The sequence below is a fragment of the Equus caballus genome, chromosome X (genome assembly GCF_041296265.1).
Source record: "Equus caballus isolate H_3958 breed thoroughbred chromosome X, TB-T2T, whole genome shotgun sequence".
NCBI classification, from domain to species: domain Eukaryota; kingdom Metazoa; phylum Chordata; class Mammalia; order Perissodactyla; family Equidae; genus Equus; species Equus caballus.
Genome location: NC_091715.1, coordinates 110,077,496 through 110,105,458, shown reverse-complemented (window position 1 = coordinate 110,105,458; position 27,963 = coordinate 110,077,496). Strand labels below are relative to the sequence as shown.

The 27,963-nt window shown below is 38.6% G+C and overlaps 1 protein-coding gene across 4 annotated transcripts in view; it reads right to left on the bottom strand.

The window, feature by feature from the left end:
* Positions 1 to 27,963, bottom strand: part of RTL4 (retrotransposon Gag like 4) — a 326,375-nt gene that overhangs the window by 246,048 nt on the left and 52,364 nt on the right. The window contains exon 1 of one of the 4 annotated variants that reach the window (XM_070257778.1): positions 6,367 to 6,475. The exons of the other annotated variants lie outside the window; for them this stretch is intronic. The gene's annotated coding sequence lies outside the window, so the exon portion shown is untranslated. Of the gene's footprint in view, positions 1 to 6,366; positions 6,476 to 27,963 lie in introns of those variants that run through there. 4 annotated transcript variants of the gene reach the window in all.

Genomic DNA, 27,963 nt, shown 5'->3' with positions numbered 1-27,963 from the left:
CAACTTTCAGATAATAGAAGAGCACGAGGGAAAATAAAAAGAACAACATCATGTGCCAAGCAGAGATTAGGTGGACAAAGAGGAATTTGATGGCCATTTTCCAAGAGACTCCAAATTCAATAATCAAAGTTTCTGAAAATGCATCAAGGAGAAGAAATCACCAAGAATTCAGTAGAACTCCATAATGAACACAGTGGCAGGGGCGTGCTCAGGCATGAAAAGGCATTATGGTCAGGCTTTCAGGCTGATACACAGAATGAATTCCCTGCTTCCAACTCTATTAGTAAAGAATGACAAACCTATATTATCAAGTAGCTATGTTAGGGTTACTAAATCGGAGTGTGCCAAACACATGGAATGCTCTAGACCAGGGGTTTACAAACTACAGCCCTTCAGGCAAAATTGTGCCTGCTGACTGTGTTTGTCAATAAAGTTTATTGGAACACAGCCATTTCCATTTGTTTACATATGGTTACTTTTACACTACAAAGATAGAGTTGATTAGTTGCCAGAGAGATCCTTGGCCCAGAGAGCCTAAAATATTTACTATCTGGTCCTTTATAGAAAAAGTGATCTAGATTTAAAAAACATATAGCAAAATAAGGGCCTGAATGATCTCTACCAAGTGGAAGCTGTGCAATTGTCAACCAAAATGTGCCACCTATGTCAGAGGTCTGGTGCGTGGCCAGTTGCATTTTCAGTGAGGAGTGAGGCTTCCCTGGAGACTCTGGGAACATCAGACTGCTGGGCCTGGCTTCTACCCCGGTCCCCAGCTGCCGGAATCTCTAATTAAGGGAAGATCACCGAACCATGGAAAGGCTGGATGGTTGTGGAAAGGGGGAAATCACTCCTGACCAACGCTCTGAGAGATCTTTCCAGGAGTATGGTAATATTGAGGAACAGAAATAAGGGAAACCCATGGATATAATCTATTTAAATATCGTAATGTTATCTTTTGACAAGGTTGTATCTGAGGATGACCTTAAAATATTAGATTACCATCAGCTAAGATACTATTTTTACTACTTTCATCTTTATTGACTACTTAGTGCATGACCCTGTGGGATTACAAAGAGAAGTTAAACCCAGTCTATGCCTCATGCTTTTAGTGAGGAAGAAAAGACATGCATCCAACCACATATAATAAAAGCAAAATAGAGAAGGTATCAAAATGTCTAAATGCCCCCATTTAGTCCCAATCCCTTCTCACTCCTAGAGCTGCTCTGCACTTCCTTTCCCTATAGCATCCTTCTACCCTTTTCCACTGTGCTCTCTGGAACCACAGTTTCATGGTATGCCAACTCTCCAGCATGCTCAACCCCTTCACGTAACATCTCTTTGCTTAACTGAAATCTGCCTCTAGCACAAGCTCCCTGCTTCCCCTCAAGAGCTCATAAAAGCAGGCTGCTCATTCCCGTACACTTCAGAAATCATACAACCATACTTGCTTTCATTGTCTTCATTTTAGAGATGAGAAAACTGAGGCTTAGACTTGCCAAGTAACTTGCCCAGGGTCACACAAGCAGTAAGAGGAAGAGCTGGGATTGGAATCCAGCTTGGAATGATTGGAGCACCATATTCTTTACCACCACACTAGACAGCCTTTCAGATCCTCTATATTCTTCCATCATCACTTGTTGCTAAAATTGAAACATTTGAGAAACAATAGACTTTAGAAAAATTATTTTAGGATCAGGTACTTTCCTAGAGTACGCGATGCAACTGCCTGATAGCTCTGTAGGGGCAGTAGGATTTCACAGGCTCATATTATGTTCTAGCAGTACTGTTACCTGCCTACTCTTCCTTCTCGGAGCCAAAACATTGTCACCAGCAATCTAATTACAGTTTGTAAGACAATTCTTGTCTGATAGAATATCTGCCAGGAGCCATATGGAAGTTGGAATCAGGAGAGGTCAAAAGAGATATAACCAGGAAAGCTATATGAGGAGAGTCTGGAAGAATGCTGGTAATTATCAGCGTTTCCTAATCAATCAGATCTAGTACTCTGATGTGCTGCAAATAAGTTACAGGTTTGCTGCTATATTGATGTTGTATTGATCTCTCAGCCTCAAGGTCCCATGCTGATTGCTTCTGGGTGCTACAAGTCTCATCTTGGTACACCAGAGCTCCATGGAAATATTTTCTACTTATGTTACGGTTGCAGCGCAGGGGTTTGCAAAGCACTGGCCTTGAAGATGGCTAAACTTATATTCTGGCCAACGAAGATTTCACTCCTTTTACACAATGTGCAACCCCTTCTTTTCTCCTGGTCTTCTGTGATGTCAGAGGCCCAGTGTGCTTTTCAGAGGATTTGAGAGAGTAGAGCATGAGAAGTTTGGAAGAGGAGCAGAGTTCACCCAGAGTGAGGGGAACTGACGGCACTCAAGATGAACTGACGGCTGGCCTTTTAGAGCAATTCTAGCTCTCATGATAAATCTTTTGTTCAGCATGCAAGACAGGTGCACAAACAGAAATGGACCTATTGACAAATAGGTGAACTTCTCTGCAATACTTGCATCAGTCAGATGAGCCCTGATTAGATGTGTGCTGATATCTTGGGGGCTTACCAAGATGCAAATAAGGTGATAGAGAAATAGATACACAGATGAAGGGAAACGGTCTTAAAGGCTATACAAGAAAACGTTGAGTGTTTTTTTTTTTAAATTTCTTTAGGCTTTTCTGTATCTTCTCATTTATTTTAATATTGAGTATGCATTTTTCTGATAATAAAAATAACAGCAATAAAGTTATTTCCATTTTGGAAAATGCTACCAGAACAAATAAAGTACTACATGACCTTGGATACATCCAGACTTCACTTAAACTCAGTTTCCCTACAAAACAAGGATAATATCAGTGCCTCATAGGTTGTTATTAAGACCAAAAGAAAGAGTAGTAGACACATAGCAGGAACTCAATAAATGTTTCTTTAAAAAACAAGCCCTCTGAAAGGAGAGTGTCAGTGATATAAATATAAGGTTGTTTCTGCAAAAGATAAAAACAATAGAAGCCCCTGAATTCAGGGTCAGACTGCTTAGCTTTTGTGCCTCTAGAGGTCAGGAAAAAGCAACAGATGAAGCAAATTAAGTGGAATGAAGAAACTTATTCCCAAGGTGGAAACTTACCGAATTCTATTAACACACTTTGCTGTGCCACTGTTCACACCTATCCTGCTTTAACTCCTCTGTTTTTCTTTTGCCTGGTGATATGAAAGACTTAATAAGCCTAACAGGTTCCCCAAGTTTGTCACTGGAAGATACATCTTGTTAGATGTAAATCTAATACACAGATGGAAATCTGCCCTTTTTGTCACTGACCATAATGATCTGAGACTCTCTAAATGGACACAGGATTTGGCTCAAGCCGATCTGACCTATTGCACCCGCAAACTCATGGTCTGTGGTATATTTTTGCTCTAAGGAAGTTTTTGTCTTATCTCGTTACTTCCTGTCAGGTGCACAAAGAGAGAAGCTTTCAGTGTGTTTACCTTTAAACAGAAGAAATCATGTAATAGAACAGAGTGGGGAGTGCCTGCCAAGCCAACAGCAGATGAGCAGCTGCAGCAGAAGGGGAACGTACTCAGAAAGTCACCCTAAACCAAAAAAATAACCAAAATTACTTATGTAGTAGTTACTGTGCATCAGGCCCTACTCCTTTTTTTTTTTTTTCTGAGGAATATTCGCCATGAGAGAACCTCTGTGCCAATCTTCTTCTATTTTTTTGTATGTGGGACACCTCCACAGTGTGGCTGGTGTGTGGAGTAGGCCTGTGCCCAGGATCTGAACCCACCAACCCAGGCTGCTGAAGTGGAACAAGTGGAACTTGAACCACTTGGCCACGGGGCCAGGCCCCAGATCCTTTGCTTAATACTTCACCTATATCAACTCATTTAATATTCACACAACCTCATGAGGTAGGTACTTTTATTATCCCATTTTACAGATAAAGAAATGGAGACTCATTCAGGCAATCCAGCTAATGAGTGGTAGAACCAGACAGCCTAATTCCTGGGTCTCTCCTTGTAAACACAGCACTACATCACCTCTATAGGAAACAAAGTACTTTCAAACACTGGCTGCAGTTAACCTGAGTAAAAGAGAAACCTCCAAATTGTTCCTTCTCAGTTTCTCATGGCAGCTTTTCTTTTTGGACATCCATCTTTATCCCTACTAACTCACCTCCTCTAGCCTGCAGTCATCCTAACTCACACTTACTGACACTTGAGATCTCCAAAAAGCCACTTTAGCAGAACGTTGTCTCCAGCAGGTCCTGAAAATTAACCCCCTACCTCTTCCTTGCCTTTTCATTCATCTGCGTTTACTGGATCTTGCTCCTTGGTAGTTGCCAATGTACAAAAAAAGCTCTGTCTCTGGTACACTTACTACTCTCCCTCTTCTTGCCAACTCAGGTCATTCAAGAACATGGTCTTTTATAGGAAATGAGAAAGGGAACTAAAAGAATTAAACACCCAAAGAATGTACTGCACCCTATCTTTATATTCCCAAGTCATGGACCAAGCAGCTACACTGGCACTTAGAATATTTTCATTGGACAGAGCCTCTGAAAGACATTGCTGAATGATACTGATCCGAAGCCATTACTAATTATCACTTTTGTCAAGAATGCTGTATTAATTACTCTTTAGAGCTTTTAAGAAAGGGCTGATCCTTTGGATGGAGGAGGTTTGAGCAAGTCGACTATTCTTCAGGTTACAAATCTCCTTCCTCCTGAAGAGTGCTGTATTTTTCTATATGAATTGATTTTAATGACCATATATCCCATTTTTAATGAATATGTTCTCCATTAATGTCATGTGAGTGGAAGGCAAAGTGCTGCAATTCTGGCACTACTGGATAGGAAGGAAAACTTAAAAGGCCCCTGACAATACACCTTCAGGACCCCACCATCTTGGGCTGGAAGAACATCTAAAGGCAAAGAAAGGAAATATTTACAGTGACAGGTCAGTCACAGTGCTCTCTGCAAGGTCTTTCTTGGTTATTACCTGACTGTGCAGGAGGAGTGATATGAATACAAAGCCAAAATAATGAAAAGTACAGCAAATAAACTAGGGTCAACAATATGAAAAATAAAAGCAAGAATAGATTGAAGTTAGTGAGCTCTGTCTGCAGGGAATAAGATTTCATACTGGTCTCGGCCCAGCAGGAGACAGATGATTCAAGCCGACTGGAATCAATCAATCCAATTCTCCAAGGATCTGATGAGGACTTACTGTGTGCCCAGCTTTGTGCTCAGAGCCAGGGCAGGAGGGAAGAATGGAGGTGGGATCTGAAAGGAGGATTAAAAACTAAGAAGAAATAAGGAAAAAAAATAATAAGCACTTTCCTTCAACAGGTAGACCATTTAACTGGGGAGACAAAACAAATTGACAGGAGACAAAGAGTTGTTCACTCCAATCTATAAGCAAGTGCTGGATAAAATAGTGCAGGTACCATATTTTCTCAAGACTAAGACTTGTGTATTTCTTTTGGCATTTTAATGGTCCTGAAAATAAAGGCTGTCTTAGAGTTGCTGTGTATATTTCATGTAGTGCTTCACTGTTTCATTTTATTTTCTGAAAAGTTGTTTATAAAATCAGTGGTGCATCTTAAAATGACAGAAATATGCTAGATAGGCCTGATTCTCTGAAACGGGAACAATCTCTGTGATCCCAGTAGCCACGATAATCACTACACATGAAGCAGTATCTAATCAGGGACCTGAAAAACGAGAGCAATAGAATTAGATAGGCAGAGAGAAGGCACTTCTGGTGTGGGTAATGGGAAAAGACAGAGAAACAGCATGAACAATGCTAGGTACAGGAATGACTGTGGCCTGGCAATAGGCAGGGGAGCCTGGCTGGAGCTAAAGTTGTTTACGAGACTAGTAGGAGATCAGGCAGGAGAAACAGGTAGGCCCTGCTCTTTTCAGGAGGCCTACAGTTTGAGGTGTCCTATATCCAAAAGTCATGGTCAGGAAATAAACTGATTGAGGAAGCCCCCTAAGATTGAATCAGGACAGTGAGCCTTTGAGAGACAGCTGCGAGGAAACAAATAGGGAGCCAGCAAACAAGTCAGAGTCAGAGTTGAAGGGTTCTACAACAACGGGAAAGGGCAGGCTGGGGGCAGATTATAGACAGGTTCTTGGATTTAGACAGGCAAAGATAGTGAGACTCTGGGCCCAGTCCCTTCTGGGCAACAAACTGCCAGCAGTACGTCCACAGCGACATGCCCTCTCCATTCCCTGCTGAGCCATCTGTGAGCAGTCAAAGGCTGGCAAGGGTAGGCGGAAGCCAGAGAGAAACAGGACTTCTCTATTCCATTCCTCCACGGTCCTAGCATCTGACCAGAGCAGAGAGATTTGACTTACCTAATACTTTCTTCCAGAGAAGAGTTTGTTTTTTCTTAGCCAAAAGCTCAGCAGCCGTTGGGAACTTCACCAGGATGATTATACAGGGAAGGGCAGCTAAGGTGAAACTACCATTTTCAGGAAGCACTCTCATTAAAGGGCAGGCCTGAAGGTCAGGGGCTGGAATGCCTGCAGGGAGAGTCTACCATGCACCCCGCTGCCCAGCAGCTGCCATGAAACAGGTATCATGAAACCCTAGCTACGTGAGGTTCCTTGGAATCAGTGGAAATCGCACGGACTTTGGGCTTAGACTGCCTGGGTTCAGTCCCAGCTCTACCACTGACTAATTGTCGCACTTCCCCTCCTCTGGACCCCGGTTTCCTTAACTATAAAATTAGCCTAAATTTTACTAATGAAGTTTAGCTGAGGTTTCAGAAGGATTCGTGTCATTTTTTTTGTCTTTCACCAAACTATCTCCCCGTGATTGCAGAGAGGGACAACTAGTTGCCCCAAGAGGCTCATGCAATTCCTGCCAGCCTTAAGATAATAGATTAAAACGTAAGAGTGGGAGAGCATTGTGGACATCCACCGCACTCCTCTGTTTTCAAAAGGAATAACACTTAGTGAGAGCCTACTCTCTGCTAGGTACTTTGCATACATCATCTCATTCAAACCTCCCAACGACCTTGTGAAAGTAGGTACTATTATTCATCTAAATTTTACAGTTGAGGAAATTGAGGCTGAGAGAGGTTATGAGTCATTTCCAAGATCACACAGTTAGAACTTGAATGGGTCTGACTCCCAAGTTCATGCACACACTTTCACTCCAGATGTGACAACCATTTGAAGCAGAATTTGTGGTTGTACAATGAAAGGCTTTATCCTCGAGTAAAAGAAACGGAAACCTCAAGGATTCCAGGGTAGAAGTATTGGGAGGTACTTTGTGAAGCAAGGAGGATGCTGGCCACTATACCCATGGTAAGGGCTGCCCTTGGCCTGCAGCATGCAGAGACACACTGCAGTTTGCAGAGCTCTAGCCCAAGCAATAACACATTGGAACCTCACAGAAACCCTTGAAGTTATACAGGACTGCATCATTACCCCCATTTTAGAGGTAAGGATAGTGACTCTCAGGAAAGTTAAGTAATTTACCCAAGGTCACAAAGCAAGGAGCTTGATGGGGCCAACATTCAAATGCAGAATTTCTGGCTGGATTCTACACACTTATGTTCTTTCTACAATTTCATGCTGTGCTTTGTATAGTTCCCCACATGGTATGGATGCTCAACAAATAATCAATGACATCTACTGCCTGGCTCCCACCCAAGAGTAGAGCACAGTGAAAATGTGCTCCATGCATCTTAAAGCACCAGAATATGAAGAACAGATAAATGAAGAGGCATGCAAACTGTGTGCCAGGTGCTTAGTATTCATCATTTAGCATCAGCAGCAGGCGTCAACGTTGAGGCAATTCTATTTTCAGATGCTGCTAAATAAATTCATCTCCTTTCCCTGGTATGACAATAATAGTAATAAATTCTCCTGACTTTTCAAGACGAAACTCTATCTCCTTAGGATCCTCTGGAGCAGAAAATACGGAGCAAAATTGGAGAAAACAAATAAGCAGTAGGAATTCCTGAATAAACTACATTTAGAGGAGGCTTGTCTACTTTAGATAGCAAAGGAAATGAAGTGAATCCACAAATTTCCGAGATGGGGTCAATGACAAGTAAGCATAATAAAGGTCTCCTAGTGGCTTAGTGCTAAAGTCACTTTTTACCCTGAGGTTTACCCTCTCCCACATAATTTTATCTGAAGAACTATTTCAATTTAATCAGAGCAGATCAGAGCTGCTAGGAAATATAATGTAGTAGAAAATACCGTGGGCAGGATGTTCTAAACCAAATTCTATTACTAACGATATCAGGCAAATCATTTCGCCTCTCCTTAATGGAAAATGTGCAAGACTAATGTCTTCTCAACTGGAAAAAGTATCTGACAGTTTTTATGGGTTTATAACCAATCATGCAAACACTGCCCCTACAACATCCATACCAAACCCCAACCTACAAACCAGAAGAGTGAGGAAAAATGGAAAGGAGAGCGTTCCTAGATGTTATGAGCAGAAAACTTGCCTCCTTGGAAGGAAGTTTGTTTTCTCAGAAAGATTTTTTTCAGTCAAGATTGATTCAAAGTGAAATAAATGTTTCATACAGGTTTTTCTTTTTATCGTTAAACCAGGTTGATTTGGTTAACCATGGACCACATACCATATACAATACCAATTGTATACTCCCTGTAATACAACTATCTAAAATTTCTTTCCAAAACCCTCTTTTGTAAACAGTAAGTGTAATTATGTTTAGTCAGAAAAAACACAAGTTATTTCTAAAATCTATCCTGTTGAAGCCAGCTATAAACATTGCTGGTTGTAAGGGGATGACTCAGGCAAGCCATGGTTCGCACGTGGAAAACAGGTATTGATTGGAAAGGCGAGGGCACATTAGAAATGATTTTTACTCAAAATTATAAAGAAAGAAAGAACAGCACCCTGGCATAGTAGTCCTGGCAAGCACAAGGCCTGATGGGGCTCTGAGCCACACCAACCAGGCTCTCCCTCACTCTGCCTTGGGCTCATAGAAAAGAGATAAGCGAAAGGTGAAATTTGCAGCAAATGCATTTGACAACAAGCTGTGTAATGATTCCTTCAGCTGAAGTACTTTAGTTGGCAACTGTGAAACTCGAAAATGGTTTTTGAAACTCAACTGTTATAAGATCCCAGCACTGAAGTTCCAACAATCCTTCGTGTGAATTAACTTGAAGATGAGAGTCAGGATACAGTCTAAATCTAATCAATGTCTGAGGCAAATTTCAGGGTAGATTAAGCTGTAACTAATTATGGTTAAGGGTTAATGAGAAAGATACCATATTGTATCTATATGTTCCTTCAAAGCTTGCTCTGAAAAATTATCTACTTATTTGCTTTATGTTTAGTTATTTTAAGATCTATAGCTACAGATAAGACATAGATATTGTAAAGGAAAGCTACAGCAATTAATAGCTATAATTGGACCTCAGAGAACAGACCACCGTTCAAATATCTTAAACCAATGAATCAAGATATATACTAACTACCTAATGTCACAGTATCCAAATTGCAGGGTCAGGTTTAAAGGAATGGATAATCTTTTTGATGTTCAATTTTTAAAGCTTTACATGACAACAGAAATGTCACTCTCACGATTTGTTTTTAGTCTCTAAATTTAAAATGTAAAGATCAACTGAACTGATTGAAAGATTGCAAAAAGCTTGTAAACTATTAACCAGATTGAAAATGCTTGAAAGTGAGGTGCTTGTCTTCTGCATATTTTGTTGTCTCCAACAGTGACTAGGATGATGTTGGGCTCATAGTATACACGAATTACATAATTAGTAAGTGATTGGATGTAGTACAGGAGAGTCTCAGATTTGCTGCTTGGCTGCTTGGTTTATGCCTGTCTTCTCTTTGCAAGCTGTTCTCTCTCCACGAAAACTATTAAGTGAACATTAAGAGGAGACCAGGAATTTGCAATTGCAAGTGAAGAGACAAGGCAGGCAAGGATGAGTCCTGGCAAGTGAAGCAAGGATGTGGATTTTAGTTTCTGTTGGGACTTACATAAGGAGAGTCAGACGCTGGAGGGTAATCTTTGGCTCTTGGGTCCAGTCTACTAGGCATATCTCACTGTCACCTCAAACTCAGGATATCAAGTCATCATAACTTTCCTCTACCACACAAAAATTACCTTCCCATAGGTGTCTGTCTCTATCATTGGTACCCCATTCTCCTAGTCCTCTAGGCTCAAAGCCATGCTGACCAGATAGTTTATCATCCAGATCAGGACACTTGAGAATGAAAGGCGGAGCTATTAAAAATTATGTCAAAGTAACTGGTTTAAACCAGAACACATGGTCACCCCTTGTCACACACACACATGACTCATCCTTATCCAGTTAGCAAATCGTGTCACTTTTTTCCTTCCACACTTGTTAGACCTATGCTCTCTCACTCCAGGCCAATCCAATCCTAGCACATTGTGGCAGCCTGATACTCCTTAAAGCACCTTTTCTACATGTTATTTCTTTGTTAAAGGCATCAATATCTAACACATTTACTGCCAGGAACATCAAGTCTAAATGCCTCTGCATAGTTTTCAATAACTTTCATAATTTGGCTCCTCTTTATTTTCCCAACCATGTTGCCTGCCACTCTACACATGGACAACCACCACACTAATTTTTTTCGTTTTTTTTTTTTTTGAGGAAGATTAGCCCTGAACTAACATCTGCCACCAATGCTCTTCTTTTTGCTGAGGAAGATTGGCCCTAAGGTAACATCCATGCCCATCTTCCTCTACTTTATATGTGGGACGCCTGCCACAGCATGGCTTACCAAGTGCTGCCATGTCCGCACCCAGGATCCGAACCGGTGAACCCTGGGCCACCGAAGCGGAATGTGCGAACTTAAACACTGTACCACCGGGCCCGCCCCTACCACCACACTAATTTTTGAAGAGCTTCATAGTGTCTGAATATGCCAGGCTCTTTCTCATCTCTGTGTTTTCATTCACAATAATCTCTGCAAGTGCACTCTCCCCCCTCCCAATCTAATTCTACTCCTCACAGGGACAGTCCCCCGTGAACTCTTTGTCCTTTGTCATCCTAGAAAAGGAAAGTAAAATAGATTTCATCTTGCACACCAGTTATAACTAGTTGTGATTTACTGGAGATCTGTATTGAGAAGGATTCTGAATCTGAGTCCAGGCTTTAATGGGAATGAATGAAGTGATAGTCTACTGATGTCTAATGATAGGCATAAGAAAGTGGAGAGGAGTCATATAAGCCACATGTACAACATCCCTGTCCTAGAGTCTTTCTACTATTTCATGTGGATTGGTCTTATCTCTCCTATTAGATCATAAGTTTCTACAGGGCCAGCACTGCTTGGGGACATAGGGGTCGCTCACTAAGTACTTACTGATGAAAGATCCTCAGAATAAATGACTGCAATTTCAATTTGACATCTCCTTCAGAGAAAATTCTTTGGGGGACATAATGTTGCTGATGTTGATGCTGTTTTTGTTAGAAACATAGTCTTCAGAGTGCGGAAGTTCTGGGTTCAAGCCAGCGTCCCAGCTTGGCCCCTTAGTAGCCACGTGCCCTGAACAAGTGACTCAACTTTTCCATATGCTTGCGTTTCTTCATCTGTAAAATGGGAATAATGTTCATATTTACTTTGCTCTGTTTGTGTGTGTGTGTCTGTGTGTGTGGTTCTAAAAGATAAGGTAAAGTGTATATACTCAGCACAGTCCCTGGCAAGTAGTGGGCGCTCATAAATTAGAGCTGCCGTAGTCTTGGTATGTGTGCTCGAGCTGCTGCGTTCCCACTTCTACTTCTACGGCAGGGAAAGCTCTATTCTCTGCCCTCCAGGGCTGTCTCCCTTCATGCTGTTCTCTGCCGGCTTCCAAGAAGAAGTAGGACTCAAACTCTCACACTGAAGGGTGAGGGGCTTAATGTGTTTACTGTCCCAGAGGTAGTCATACTCTGAAGGGAGGATGGTCGAGAAAGGGGAGTGCTTTTCCCGAAGGAATGAATCCCTGCTGTTGACATGCCAAGAACTGATGTATTGAACAATTGTCGGGGGGGGGGGTGAGCTGGGGATAGGGACCACGTGTTTTTGACTTAAGCAACAAGGACAATAGAACTGCAAGACTTTATAGTTTACCAAACTTCTTCACATACACACACCACATAGGCACCAAGAAGAGGCAATTCCCTGTATTTAAATTTCTTAAAGAGAACATGCTTTTTTATTCACTCCTACTCATTTCCTTTCTCCTTCTGCACAGTAAACATTGCAAACCTTTATCTCTTTTCTCAAATTCTTTAGCATGGCATTCAAAGCCCTTCATAATCCATTCCTAACCTAACTCTCAGAGCTCTCCTTCCACTCTCTCACCCACTCCCAACATACACACACAAGATACACACAGACACACACCCCTCGGATCCTATAACATATTCTGAGCAGTCAGGTTTTCTCGCTCCCTCAACCCTCAAAGTCAATAACTAACTTCTCCAGTTTAAATGCCCACCTTCCTCAAAGCCTTCCCTTAAACTCCCTGCTTCCATGCCTCACCCCTACTCAAGCTGGAAGCATTTACACAGATAGTGCTCACAACCTAGTAAGCCCTGACGTGTGACTTTCCCTTCCATTCCCATAGCACTTTGTACACACTTTTACTACAGCATGTATGACATTGTATTGTAATAAGCCATGTGCATTTATGCTTTTGGAGGGCAGAGACTGATCTCATTCATCTCTGGATCCTCAGTGCCGAGCACACTGCCTGACACATAGGTAAATGCTTGTGGATTAAATGAATGAGATGACTACGTGACATTCCAAAGGTAAACTATTAAATTGCTGGCAGAGGTAGGTTTAGAAGCTAGGTCTACCTCCCCCAGTGGACTGTGACTTCCTTAAAGGCACAAACCTTTCAGCACTTAGCAAAGTAGAGGCACACCATAAGTGGTTAATATATATTTCAATGAAATTGTTGACTCCACAAATACCAAGTAACACCTACCAATTTATAAGCCTCTGCTCCAGGTTATCCCATATTGATAGGCAAAATGCATTCAGGTTCTGTCCCAACTCCTCAAGATACGTATCTTCCGCTTGGGGGACACAAGAAAAAAACATGCAGCCCTAAGGGACAGGATAGTATAAGAAAAACTACAGTGTAGCAACAGATTGTGTGGTCAGGCTTTGAGATATATGAAAAGGAAAGGATCTATAAAAGCTGAGATGAGGAGGCTCCATGGAAGTGGTTCTCTATCTAGGTCCTGGAGGACAGAACACATTTATATAGGCACAAGAAAGGGGAGGAAGAAGAGCATTGCAGATGTGGACAGTAGTGTCATAGGGATTGTTACAGAGGGTGACACATGTGGTTTCACTGAGGAGACCAATCTGAATGGAGTTTATTTGGGGCAGTGGAGAGAGAAGGGCACAGAGCTTTGTGGAAGGAGATTCCTAAGGGTCTTGAATGCCAAGGGGGGGAGTCTGGACTTACCTGGATATAAAGGAGAGGCACCGGAGGATTGTGAGATGAGGAATAAAGTGCTAAAGTAAATAAAGTGATAAAATGTTTGCCTTACCTTTCCGAGTCAATTATTAATAGCCTGTGTAAAACTGGGCCTCTGGATTTACTTGAATCTAAATATATTGGCATCAAGATAGGTATTTTCAATATTTTCCTTCTGGGTCTCTTTGGAACATGAGACTAGTAACAACATGACAATATTTGGGAAGATGGGCATAACATCTCAGATCAGCCACTGAACTTCACAGAGATGCTGGGCAAGCCACTGAACCTCCCCAGGACTTACTTTCATGCTCTCGAACATGTCTACCCTGCCTCTGGGCCCCAGTCGTAACTTACAATGATGCTGAAATAATAAATGAGCAAGATTCTATTCCTGCCATTAACTAAAATTGCCTATGATGGTTGCAGAGAAGCCACTCCATATCTCTGTTTTAAAACATCTCATTAGAGGGGCCGGCCCCATGGTGCAGTGGTTAAGTTCGCACATTCTACTTTGGCGGTCCAGAGTTCTACAGTTTGGATCTCGGGTGTGGACCTATGCACCGCTTCTCAAGCCATGCTGTGGCAGGCATCCCACATATGAAATAGAGGAAGATGGGCACGGATGTTAGCTCAGGGCCAGTCTTCCTCAGCAAAAAGAGAAGGTTGGCGGTAGATGTTAGGTCAGGGCTAATCTTCCCCCAAAACAGAATCTCATTAGAAGATATTACAAATAAATGTGACAAACATGTTAGTAGAAAAATGGGCAGAGGACACAAAAAGCCAATTCATATAAAAAATAATTTAAGCGGCCAAGAAGCATATGGTAATATAAAAATCTCAATGGTAATCAAAGAGTGCAAATCAAAGCAAGAATAAAATAGCAATTTTTTTTCTAACGAATTGTTAAAGATTTGAAAGATAGAGAACATCCAATGTGACAAGAGTTCCCAGAAACAGTCTTTCTCTTATACACTGGTTAGAGTGTATATTTGTGCAAACTTGTTGAAAGTCAGTCAGGCTATACATTTCAAAGGCCTTCAAACTATGCCTACTCTTTGACCCAGTGTTTTCATTTCTAGGAATTGATCCTCAGGAAATTATCAGAGAATGACACAAAGATTTAGGCACAGAGAGATTAATTGCATAATTATTTATAATAGCAAAAATAACTGCAAACAATTTATATGCCCAACAATCAAAGAATGGTTAAATTGTTTCTTAGTATTTCCATAATAGATACTATGCAGCCATTAAAAATGTTATAGAGGAATATAAAATGACATGGGAAGATGGCCATCATATATCATTAAATGGGAAAACATTATATATAATCTGGTCATGTCTGGTTAAAAAAACTCTAGTTGTGTATGTATGTATGTGTGTATGTGTATACATGTGTGTATACATATGTGCACATATTAGTATACACACTAATTAGTATATACACACATATATATATATAATGGCTTTCATGTACATATGAAGAGAGAGAGAAGACCAAGAAAGATGAGCTCCAACATGTTAGTAGTCATCTCTCCTTCTTTTTTGCTTGTCTGTATTCTACATTTTATACAATAAACATTACTTTTATATTTAGAAAAGGATTATTTTAAAAATCACATTAGTGCCTATTAAGTATTTATAAAAAATGGCTTGCTTTCACAAAGATATTAGCTCGTTTAGAAGAATTTCCGGTCTAGGCTGAGATTACTATGACTCCTTGTTTTATCAAAAGCAGGCAGGCAGTTTCCTTTCAGTGGTAGAGGCTGGAGCCAAATGATATTCAAATTGTCTTTCAAGGCAGCCACCTAGGAAGCAGAGGGTCAGGGCAGGTGGGGCCAGGCCAGTACGGTAGACCCAAGAGAGGTCACAAGAGCAGTAGGGCCACAAGGACACAAGGGCAGGGTCCAGGGCAGTCAATAGGGTCCCATGAATCCAGAAGGAACAGGCAAAAGGCAAGACCTCAGCAGGGGAGCCTGGCAAAGGTCAGTTTTTACAGCGCCAGACTGAGCTGAAGCGCATGGCTGGAAGCAAGCTCTGCATTTAACAGGAGGACTAAAGCCAAGGCTTCAAATCAGTCAAGAAGGAATAACTGAAGAACGGGGACTAGTCAGAGAGAACAGGGCCAGCAGCTCAGGAAGCAGCGCGGGAGGGTGTGAGAGTTGAGGCTTTCTGTGCTGCATTTGAGCAGCCCTCCCTGTATAAACAGAAAAGGCAGAGGAATGCAGTGCTGACTAGTATATGCAGGTGAGGTCATTGTTACATAGGCAAGTGCATGGCATCTTTGAATCACTACCCACCTGTACTAGATCAGCTAAGGTATTGATCAAATAGAGGGCCGAGAGGAGAGAAGAAATAAGAATAGAACAGCTGAGAAGCTTAGAGTGGAATGGGGGAGATTACAGGTTTTCCAAAAGATCATAGGCCTTAGGCTGCTGCTCTATAACTTTTCTCTTTCTTTCAATATTGGTCTGTGGAAAACATCCCAATCTCACAGAATATCAGGGCCAGAACTATATAGAACTATATTTAGGGATCATTTAGCCCAGCCTCCTTTGATTTATAAATAAGGAAGGCCCAGAGGAAAGAAGGGACATGCTTAAGCCTTCACTTAAAAAACAAAATCAAAAACAGGAAGAAAATAATCAAGTTTATTCAACAGCCCCTTGTTCTGCCTTTAGGGTGAAAAGATACTTTTAAATATTTTCAGTCAGAAATTGAGGTCAGTATATTAAGCTAATATTCTGGGGGCATCTTTTTGTTATTAAATAGTGAAAACATAGAGAAAAGTACAGAAAACTATATAACAGACAACTACGTACCCACCAGCCAGATCTAACAATTTTAATACCCTGCCAGCTTTGCTCTAGACCTTTTTAAGAAACATAGGCTTATATATACAGTTGAAATTCTCTTCGTATGCTTCCCCAATTTCACTTCCATTCCTAACTGGTATAATCGTTTAAAAAGATTTCTTTATACTTTTCTTGTCCCTATGTGTTTTGTACGGTATATGGTATCATTCTATGTATTTTAAAGTTTCAGGTAAATATTCTCACACAGTACACATATATCATCCTCCAGCTTATTGTTTTCACTCCACAGGCTATATGACATGTCGGTAGATGTGGGCCTACTTCATTAGTTTTATCCATTCTTCTGTTGAGAGAAATTTAGGTAGTTTCTAATTTTCACTCTTAGCAACAAAGCTGCCATAATTATTCTTGTAAATATCTCCTTGTATACACATGTGATTGTTTTTCTAGTGCATATACGTAAAAGTAGAATGATGTGTCTTGGATGTTGGGTGTTGAGGAGCTTCCAATAAATAGCATCTCCCTTCCTCACTCAGGGTATCAATTAGTTGAGAGGTTCTTTTTAATTCATTTTAAGAGTAAGGAAGATTATTATTAGCAAGTAAAGTTGACACTAGGGATTGTGTTTATATCTGCAGGTATACTTTGTAATTCTAAAACCAAAGTTACCCCTACTCAAGTCACAAGCAACATTGGACAGAAAACTTAAAACCAAGAGGAGTACAGGACAGGTGCTCAGCCTCACCCTAGCTTCCCCAGAGGGAGCAAAGATGGAAGGGCTGAGCTTCACAGACTCAGTTCCTCCTTTCAAACTCACTAATAAAAATCGACCACTTCTGTCCTCTGGGGAGGAGTAAAGGAGCAGAGGGAGGCCAAAAGCACAGCACCAATGGGACTCCTTCATTGTGGAAAGAAACGTCAGAAGTGAGAAGGAAGCATGCCCTCACCAAGAGCAATAGCATATACTATAAACATCTTTGATTTGACTAGACATCGGCAAATTGCTCACCAAAAATGTCTGTCAATTTGCACTCCCTTAGTACCATTTTCCCCACATTCACAACAACATTTGTAATAGATTTCTAAAAATTTGCTGAGGTGATTGGTGAGTGGTATCTGATTGTTTTCATTTGCATTTCCTTCCTAACTGGTGAGGATAGGAATGTTTCCCAACCATTCAGCTTTTTATTTTGTGAATTGCTTGTTTATACAATTCCAATTTTTCTAATTGCATTGTTAACCTTCTTCTTATGTATATGTTCCTAATATATTCTGGATCATTTGCCGGCTGAATGCACCGCAAACATTTGAACTGTGAACTGTCTTTTCATGCACAGAAGGTTTAATTTTAATTCAATTTTAATGCAAATCAATAGTTTCATTTATGGTTTGTCTTTCTTATGTTATGTCTATGAAGTCCTTCCTTGCTCTGAGGTTACATATTCACCTGTACAAAAATTGCCGTTTTGCTCTTCCTATTTAGATCTTTATATGATGTCAAGTCTTCTAGTTACTAAAATAGTATATCCATGTCTTTTCCTTCAGGACTACTTTTACTCCCTTCATTAAACGTTTTATAATCTTCTAGATTCTGTTAATTTTATGAGTGGTCTTTTTTCTATGATATTTTTCTAAATTTAATTGCTAGTGTATAAGTATGCCCTTGATTTTTTTTTAACATTTATCTTGTATCTAGGTAACTTGCTGAACTCTGTTATTTAGTAATAACAGTTTATCTGTAAAATATATTGTTCCTTTTATTATTCTTTATCACCATTAATGCTATTTGGCTTAAATTCTGTTTTTGTCGGCTATTAATTTTGCCACACCAGCTTTCCTTTTGCCGAGTATTTGCCTTGTTTTTAAATTCGTTTATTTGCATTCTCTGTGGGTTTTTTTTAAGTTGTGTCTCTTATAATGTGTATACGCTTGCATTTTCTTATTTTTAATCCAATCTGATGGGTCCTGTCTTATAAAAATGTCGTTTAATTTGCATTTATTGTGATTAATGATTTATTTTCACCTATTTCTGCCATCTTTTTGTTTTACATTTTACCAAACTCTTTTATTTTGCTTTTGTTTTGTCCATTTCTACTTTGTGTTGAGTTGACAGAGTTTTCTTTATTCCATTTTCCCACTGCTGATCAGAAATTGTAAATTTTATTTCTATATTTTTTAGTGAGTATCTTTCAATTTTTCAACAAAACGACTACAGACATTTCTAACAAGGTCTGGAGTTATCCAGTACCTCTATCCTCCTCTCAAACAAGGCAAAGGCATAAGCATGTTCAGTAAAACTGAATATCCACATATTTCCTGCGATTGCTTTCTAGAATTTTAGTTATATCTTCTGTTATAAATGCACGAATGTCATATTTTATACAGTTTATAGTTAATTAAATATTCAGCATGTTTTATTGTTTCTGTCCTCTCTATAATTTCTTGTACCCCACTCTTCCTTCTGGGTTCACTTCCTTTTTGTTAAAACACAACCTTAAGCTGTTTTTTTTTTTTTTTTGAGGAAGATTAGCCATGAGCTAACTGCTGCCAGTCCTCCTCTTTTTACCGAGGAAGACTGGCCCTGAGCTAACATCCATGCCCATCTTCCTCTACTTTATATGTGGGACATGTACCACAGCATGGCTTGCCAAGCGGTGCCATGTCTGCACCTGGGATCTGAACCGGCGAACCCTGGGCCGCCAGAGCAGAACATGTGAACTTAACCGCTGTGCCACCGGGCCAGCCCCTTAAGCTGTTCTTTTTTGTATTTTAATACTTCATTTTTTTAAGAAAAGTTTTTGGTTCACAAAAGCATTGAGAGGAAGGTACAGAGATTCCCCATATAGCACCTGCCTCCACACATGCACTGCTTCCCTCACCATCAACATCCCCCACCAGAGTGGTACATTTTTTACAATTGATGAACCTGCATTGACACATTCTTATCACCCAAAGTCCAGAGTTTACATTAGGGTTCACTCATGGTGGTGTTCATTCCATGGGTTTAGACAAATGTATAATGACATGTATCCGCCATTATGGTATCATACTGAGTATTCTCACTGCCCTAAATATCCTCCATACTCTGCCTATTCATCTCTCCCTCCCTCCCTAACTCCTAGCAACCACTAATGTTTTTACTGTCTCCATATTTTTGCCTTTTCCAGAATATCGCATACTTCAAATCATATAGAGTTTAACCATTTCGGAGTGGCTTCTTTCACTTACTAATATGCATTTAAGATTCCTGCATGTCTTTTCACAGCTTGATAACTCATTTCGTCTTAGCACTGAATAATATTCCTTTGTTTGGATGAACCATAGTTTATTTATCCATTGACCTACTGAAGGACATCTTGGTTGCTTCCAAGTTTTGGCAATTCTGAATAAAGCTGCTATAAACAAACATTCATGTACAAGGTAATGTGTGGATATGTTTTCAACTTGTTTGGATAAATATGAAAGAATGCGATTGTTGGATCATGTGGTAAAAGTATGTTTAGTTTTGCAAGAAACCACCAAACTGTCTTCCAAAGTAGTTGCACCTTACTGCATTCCCATAAGCAATGAATGAGAGCTCCTGTTGCTCCACATCCTCGCCAGCATTTGGTGTTGTCGGTATTCTGGATTTGGGCCATTTTTTTTTTAATTTTTTTTTTTTTTGGATGTACATCATATTTCGAATTCTGGATACATTACATCATGTTCACCACCCGAACACTAATTATAGTGCATCCCCTCACATGTGACCCTAATCACCCCTTTTGCCCTCCCTCCTCCCCCTTCCCCAATGGTAACCACCAGCCCAAACTCCAATGCTATGTGTTTTTGTAGATATTCTTTATCAAGTTGAGGAAGTTCTCCTCTATTTCTAGTTTACTGAGAGTTTTTATCATGAATGCGTGTTGGATTTTGACACAGGCTTTTTCTGCATCCATCGATTTGATCATGTGATTTTTCTTCTTTAGCCTGTTGATGTGATAGATTACATTGATTTTAGAATGTTAAACCAGCTTTGCATATCTGGGATAAATCCCACTGACACATAATTATTTTTATACATTGTTGGATTAAATTTGCTAATATCGTGTTGAGGATATTTGCATGTATGTTCATGAGAGGTATTGGTCTGTAGTTTTCTTTTCTTAAATATCTTTGTCTGGTTTGGTATTAGGGTAATGTTGGCCTCATAGAATGAGTTAGGAAGTATTTCCTCTGCTTCTACCTTCTGAAAGAGATTGTAGAGAATTGGTAAAATTTCTTCCCTAAATGTTTGGTAGAATTCACCGGTGAACCCATCTGGGCCTGGTGCTTTCTGTTTTGGAAGATAATTATTGATTCAATTTTTTAATAGATATAGACCTATGTAGATTGATTATTTCTTCTTGTATGAATTTTGGCATACTGTGCTTTTCAAAGAATTGGTCCATTTCATCTAGGTTATCAAATTTATGGGCATAGAGTTATTCATAGTATTTCTATATTATCTTTTTAATGTCCATGGGATCTTTAGTGATGTTCTCTCTTTCATTTCTAATATTAGTAATTTTTATCATCTCTCTTTTGTTTTAGTTAGCTTGCCTAGAGGCTTTTTGATTTTATTGATAGGTTCAAAGAACTAGTTTTTGTTTTTGTTAATTTTCTCTATTGATTTTTTTAAAGTTTCATTGATTTCTTCTCAAATTTTTATTATTTCTATTATTCTGCTTACTTTGGATATGATTTGCTTTTCTTTTTCTAGTTTCCTAAGGTAGAAGCTTAAATGTTTGACTTTAGCTCCTTCTCCTTTTCTAATATATTCATTCAATGCTACAAATTTCTCTCTGAGCATTGCTTTCACTGCATCACACAAATTTTGATATTGTGTTTTCAATTTCATTTAATTAAAATTATTTCTTAATTTCTTTTGAGATTTCGTCTTTGACCCATGTGTTACTTATAAGTATGTTGTTTAATCTTCACACATTTGGAGATTTTCCAATTATCTTTCTGTTATTGATTTCTTGTTTAATTCCATTGTGATCTGAGAGCAGACATTGTATGATTTCTATTCTTTTCCATTTGTTCAGGTGTATTTTATGGCCCAGAATGTGGTCTATCTTGGTGAGTGTTCCAATGTGAACTTGAGAAGCATGTGTATTCTGCTGTTATTGAATGAAGTAGTCTACAGATGTCCATTGTATCCAATTGATTGATGGTGTGATTGAATTCAACCATATCCTTAATGATTTTCTGCCTGCTGGTTCTGTCCATTTGCGAAAGAGAGGTATTGAAGTCTCCAGCTATAATAGTGGATTCACTGATTTCTTCTTGCAGTTCTACCAGTTTTTGCCTCACATATTTTAATCTTCTGTTGTTAAGTGCATACACAATAAGGTTTATTATGTCTTTTTAGAGAATTGATCTCTTTATTGTTACGTAATGCCCTTCTTCATCCCTGATAATTTTCCTTGCTTTGAAGTCTGTGCTGAAATTAATACAGCTACTCCTGCTTTCTTTTGATTAGTATTAGCAAGGTATATTTTTTCTATCCATTCACTTCTAACCTATACGTCCTTATACTTAAAGTGCATTTTTTTAGACAACATATAGTTGGGTGTTTTTTTGATCCACTCTGACAATGTTTGTCTTTTGATTGGTACATTTAGATCATTGATGTTCAAAATAGTTATTTATATAGTTTAATTTATATGATATTTATATTACTGTTTTCTATTCCTTGCCTTTGTTCATTGTTCCTATTTTTGTCTTCCACTCTTTTTTTGCCTTTTGTGGTTTTAATTGAACATTTTATATGATTGCACTGTCTCCCTTTTTAACACACCAGTTATGCTTTTAAAAAAACTTTAGTGTTTACCCTAGAAGTTGCAATATACATTTACAACTAATCCAAATCTACTTTAAAATAACTCTGTACTGCTTCACTAGTAAAGTAAGTACTTTACAATAACAAAATAATCCTAACATCTTCCTCTGTTCCCTTGAATCATTGCTGTCATTTCATTTCACTTATATATAAGCATATACATGCATATATATGCATATATACACATCAGATATACTCATAAGCATACATAATCGAATACTGTTTTGCTATTATTATATTGAACAAAGTTTTTTGTTATATCAAGAATAAGAAAAATAAAAGTTTTTATTTTACCTTCCTTTATTCCTTATTCAATATTCTTCCTTTCCTTATGTAGATCTGAGTTTCTGGTATATATTATTTTCTCTCTAAAGAACTTCTTTTAATGTTTCTTGCAAGCCAGGTCTACTATTTACAAACTCCCTCAATTTTTGTTTGTCAGAGAAAATATTTCGTCCTCATTTTTGAAGGATAATTTTGACAGAATATAGAATTCTAGGTTGTTGGATTTTTTTTCTCTCAACAGTTTAAATATTTCACTCCACTCTCACGTTTGCATGGTTTCTGATTAAGTAGTTCTTTTACAGAGGTTACAAAACCTCTGCAGTAAATTCTCTTGGTCTTTTTACATCTCAAAATGTCTCTATTTTCTCCTCACTCATAAATGGTATTTTATCTGGCTATAGCACTCTAGATTGATACTCTCCTCAGCCCTTTGAGTGACATTCTGCCTTCTACTAAAATCTGAAGTCTAGAATATATTTCATTTATTTAGCTTTTTAAATTTCAATTTCTGTATTCTTTTTATTTCCAAGATTTCTGAGTGCATGTGTTTTTGTTTAATTTATGCCTGGTCTAGATTTTTTTAACTGGATTTCTTTATATATATTTGAGAATTTTAAACAAACATATTTTAATATTGTTTTCTGATTTCTCTGTTATTTTCATTTGGTCTGCTATCAATTCATTTCCTGATTGTTGATTTTATTGGTTACCTTCCTTACACTTATTTTTCCTCAATTTTGGAATGTTAGTTTGTAGGCTCAAGTTAAGTGAGATCAATCAATCTTTCTCTTTCATCAACCCTCTCTATCTAGTACATTTTTAGTTGCCTCTAGTCAAAAAACCCCCACCTCCACCCTGCAGGTCAGAACCAGGAGGCTTAGGCCCTTGTCTTGATAAGATATTGGTGATATTGCAGATATAACTCTTTAGCTAGCCAGAGATTTCAGTAAAGTCCTAGATGCTAGGATGTGTCTCCTTCCTCCTACTTCCTTGGTATACAGCTTTACACGATTCATAACCCCAAGCAACAGTGAAGCCATTTTCAAACTTCTTTCAGTGCAGGAACACTAACCCTCACGCTCAATGCAGAAAAGACAAATACAAGTCCCTGATTCTGAGTAGCAAGGCTAGCTCTACATCTTCATTCTCCTATGAGGCACTTTTAGTCTCTGCTATTGCAAAATAATTAAACACCCATCCACCTCTGCCTACATCTAGACCACCAGTGTGATAGATCTATAATATTAACCCTGGTTTCAGGTTTTTGTGTTTTTGTCCAGTTTTTCTTCCACAGAGATGTTTATCTTATTTTGAGTACAGCTGTGTTTTTACATTTTCACTGCCTATATTTTGTCTGTCATTGCTGTGTGTTATGAAAGGAAGGATTCTATAAGCATGAACTAACCTTGCAATTTTGGTTGAATGACTCCTGAGCTATCTGTCATTTACTTTTATCTATGTTACTTGATTTTTAAATAATTTAGCTTTTTGACCTGAAAGTCACAGATGATATATGAAATAAAGAAAAAAATGCTTCTGGAGTTTTTTATCAGAGAGGGGAACATTGCTGTTTCTCTCTTCAGGAAAAGTTCAAAAGAGTGAAAAAAGTGTCACAAAACAATGCAAGTGAAACCACTGAGAAATTATTTCAGAATAGGCTTTAAAGTAGAACAATAACCAGAATAATTTCATGGACTGAAACTCAATAGCCAACCCAATGACCAATAGCCACTAAATATTGTAAACATAATTAATGTGATGCTGAACTGCTGGAAATTTAGCCTAAAACTCCCAGAGCCATCCAGAAAAAGTCAGAAGATGCATTTTGCTAAAGTCTGAACTTAACACTATAGATGTATTAACCAAATATTAATAACAGAATTAGTAATTATGGTCTCTAGGGGAATGACATCAGTGAGAATGTGGAGTAAGAACCTCCAAAATGCTACACCTCCAAAAAAGCAATGAGAACACTGGCAAAAAGAATGGCAAAATCAACTTTTTCAAAACTCTGGAAATTAATCACAGGCTTGCAACAATCTGGTCGGCATTTATTCAAGAAAAATGGTTGACTCTGGTTATGAACTGTGAGATTTTTGGTTTTTTACTTGCCCTGTTCACAAGTCCCACCCCTCCAGATCCATGGTAACCTTGAAAACCAACAATTATGGTGGAAACCAGCAGCCTAGTAGGCAATGGATAGGACAAAGTGGTTTCAGAACTTCCCCAAACCACTATTCTCAGAATTGTCATTACTTGATCTGTCTTGCAATTCTATTAAAATCCCAATTCACAGGGCTTGTCCTTATTTGACTTAATTCAGACCTTGCTCAGTGTTAACAGCCATTTCTTTGGAGTTTTTAAAACAATTTGTGGCAATTGTTTAATATCGTATCTGCCCAAGATAGCAATAAAACTTGGAGCAAATAAGAAGGTGACCTAAAAACTTACAAGGAAAAGCTAGGGAATGAGATGCACATAGGAGGTTTTGAAAAGCTCCAACATATTCCTAAGGGTCTAAAAGGCCATGCAAATGGTAGGACTGTGCACTTGCCCACGAACGACTTAAGAAGGTCCTAACCTCTCACCTCTGGCCGACCTTGAGTCTCTGCATGTGCAAACAGGAGGTAAAGGGTAAGGGAAACTGCTGGAGGGCTGAAGGCATTCACCAAAAATCATAAAAAGAGCCTCTGCAAAGGCTGAAAGACTTTCTGGTTCAAATCACTTAAGGAAATCTCTGTCCAAGCATTAACTGATCACTAAGATTGCCAAGCAGAGACTTCAGTGACCACACATGAAAAAGAATATAGACTTTACAGAATTAGTTGAGGAAAGTCATTGAAAAAACAAACTAAAACAACCTGGCAACAACAAAAACAAATGGTAACAATAACCCCAGGGGCAATGGGAATCTGATTTGCAAATTTGACACATTATATTATTTAAAATGTTCTGTTTTCAACAAAAATTTACAATACATTCAAAGAAACATGAAATTGTGGCTGATACATAGGGAAAATAGCAGTCAGTAGAAATTATCCCTGAAGAAGCTCAGATGTTGGATTTACTAGACAAAGACTTTAAATCAGCTTTTAAAAATGTTTTTATAAAACTAAAGAAAACCATGTCTATAGAACTAAAGGAAAATATGAGAATAATGACTTATTCAAATAGAGAACATCAATAAAGAAATAGAAACTATAAAAAGAACCAAATAGAAACTCTGGAATTTAAAAGTACAATAATTGAAATTAGACATTCACTAGAGGGGCTCAACATCACATCTGAGAAGGCAGAAAGAATCAGCAAACTTAGAGATAGGTCAATTGAGATTATCCAGTCAGAGGAACAGAAAGAGAAGAGAATAAAGAAAAATGAACAGAATCTAAGAGAGCTGTGGACACCATTAAGAATACCAAAATATACCTAATGGGAGTTCTAGAAGGAGAGGAGAAAGAAAAGGGTGCAGAAGAAATATTTGAAGAAATAATGGCTAAACTTTTGCTAATTTGATGAAAATCCTTAATCTACAGATACAAGAAGTTCAACATACTCCAGGTAAGAAAAACTCAAAGAGATCCACTGTTAAAATTAAATGTAGGGGCCAGCCTGGTGGTGCAGCGGTTAAAGTGTGCACATTCCACTTCGGCAGCCCAGGGTTCGTCGGTTCGGATCCTGGGTGCAGACGTGGCACCCCTTGGCAAGCCATGCTGTGGTAGGCATCCCACACGTAAAGTGGAGGAAGATGGGCATGAATGTTAGCTCAGAAAAAAGAGGAGGATTGGCAGATGTTAGCTCAGGGCTAATCTTCCTCAAAAAAAAAATTAAATGTAAAATGGAGACCAGACTTGAAAATTCCCTGAGCAGACAAAACCATTTAAGTCACATAAGTGAAACTTAACTTTGGCTGCTTCTTAAAAATGCCTCTGATAATCATAAAAGAAATTTAAGTCCATTTCCTAAAAATGGCGTAAGATAATCACTTTTAGTCAACCTCCTGCCATCTGGAAATCCCCATTGTAATAACCAACTAGTATAAGGGGTAAACGACTTCCTCATTTCCATTTTATAAGCCATCACATAACGTCATGTCCCTGTGGTTCATATTAGTCCTTGAATTTGAAAGCTCCCAGTTCTGGAACTGTTCTTATATGCACAATAAACTCTTACTAAATGTCATTTATTGATTTGGTGTTTTTAATTTTTCTTTTTCTGGATTTTTGACAACACATCACAATCAAAGTTTTTGAAAGTCCAAGGAAAAAATAAAACTCTTGAAAGTATGTTCCCTAGTTGTCTCTCTGTTTTTTTATTTAAAAATGTATCCTTTATGAAATGGAAAGATATTCTGCACTCAGGGACTGGAAGAATTAACATATTTAAAATGTCCATATTTCCTAAAGCAATCCACAGATTCAATGCAATCCCTATCAAAGCTCCAAAGGCATTTTTCACAGAAATAGAACAAATAATCCTAAAATTTATGTGGGACAACAAAAGACCCCAAATAACCAGAAGAATCCTGAGAAAACAGAACAAAGCTGGAGATAGAACACTCACTGATTTCAAAATATACTACAAAGCTACAGTAATCAAAACAGCATGGTACTGGCACAAAAACAGACACACAGATAATGGAACAGAATTGAAAACCAAGAAATAAAACCACACATCTATGGACAGCTAATTTTTGACAATGGAGCCAAGAACATACAATGGAGAAAGGAAAGTCTCTTCAATAAATGTTATTGGGGGCCAGCCCAGTGGTGTAGTGTTTAAGTTCACACGCTCTGCTTCAGCAGCCCAGGGTTCATTGGTTTGGATCCCACATGTGGGCCTACACACCCCTCATCAAGCCATGCTATGGCAACACCCCACATACAAAATGGAGGAAGATTGGCACAGACGTTAGTTCAGGGACAATCTTCCTCACCAAAAAAAAGAAAGAAAGAAAAAATTTTAAAATAAATAAATAAATAAAAACAAAAAAAATGGTATTGGGAAAAGTGGACAGCTATGTGCAAAAGAATGAAAGTAGACCATTATCTTACACTATATGCAAAAATCAACTCAAAATGGATTAAAGCCTTGAATGTAAGACCTGAAACCATAAAACTTCTAGAATAAAACATAGGCAGCACACTCTTCAACACTGGTCTTAGCAGCGTCTTTTCAAATACCATATCTCACCAGGCAAGGGAAACAAGAGAATAAACAAATGGGACTACATTGAACTAAAAAGCTTCCTCACAGCAAAGGAAACCATCAACAAAACGAAAAGACAACCTAATAATTATGAGAAGATATTTGCAAACTACATATCTGATAAGGGGTTAATTTCCAAAATATATAAAGAACTCATACATCTCAACAACAAAAAAACTAACAACCCAATTGAAAAATGGGCAAAAGATCTGAACAGACATTTCTCCCAAGAAGACAAACTGATGGCCAACAGGCACATGAAAAGATGTTCAACATCACTAAATATTAGGGAAATGCAAATCAAAACTACAAAAAG